Genomic DNA, 954 nt, shown 5'->3' on the forward strand with positions numbered 1-954 from the left:
TGGCAGGTGAGTGTTATAAAGCCTGTGTGGTAGAGTAATGGTGATGATGGTGATAGTGATGGTGGTACTGTACTATGTTCACTACCTGCTGGCCCGAAGCAGCTCAAACCCACTGAAGTTCTATCTCAATTCATTCAACTGTTAACTTATAGCCACCATGAAGAAAAATGACTAGAGGAACAAAAGATAAATCCATAGACATTAAAATATATAGATTATTAAAAGAGTCACAAAATAAGGACTAAAATGAACAGTCTTCATGGGTCAACTTGAACTTGAATTAAGAAGCTCAAGAAGTATACACTGAGTAATCATGAATGAGACAATTAAGCCATTGGTTCTTTAATTTCATCATCTTTAAATGCTAGTCAACAACTGTCCTATTACACAATTATTAGAATTAAAACATATGTGACCTCTATACTGCTTAGTACATACTAAATATGAAGGAATGAAACTATTATTTATGCATTACTATTATATCTTATGGTGCACTTTCAGCTTAGAAAGTGATATTGCCTTGTATGGCTAACACCTAATACACTACCTGGCACTCACATATACCACCAAACATTGAAAACTAGAAAAAGGTAAGTGAAGTGAAAATTTCTGGTTTCTTCGGACTCAGTTGGTCATGTTATGTTTTCCTGGAAACTGTCTTAGAGTATTTTTTGCTTAAGCATGTTTTGCTGAGAATAGTCTCATGGTGTTTTTTTTCTGGAAACAGCCTAGCAAATGGACATGTGATATTTTGATAGGGTGGACTCTTGAGAAAACCTGTGATGTTTGGAAAGGATATAAATATCAGACAGTAGACAACATTTTGTGGTATTGGTTTGCCTTGCTACTCTTTGCTGATCAGCATTTGCTGTGACTTCATAGAGAAATGCACCAAAGAACTTATGGTGGTGTTCTGGTGGCTTCTTGCTGCTTCAATGGATTTGGGCCAATTTC

The sequence above is a fragment of the Rattus rattus genome, chromosome 11 (assembly GCF_011064425.1).
Source record: "Rattus rattus isolate New Zealand chromosome 11, Rrattus_CSIRO_v1, whole genome shotgun sequence".
NCBI classification, from domain to species: domain Eukaryota; kingdom Metazoa; phylum Chordata; class Mammalia; order Rodentia; family Muridae; genus Rattus; species Rattus rattus.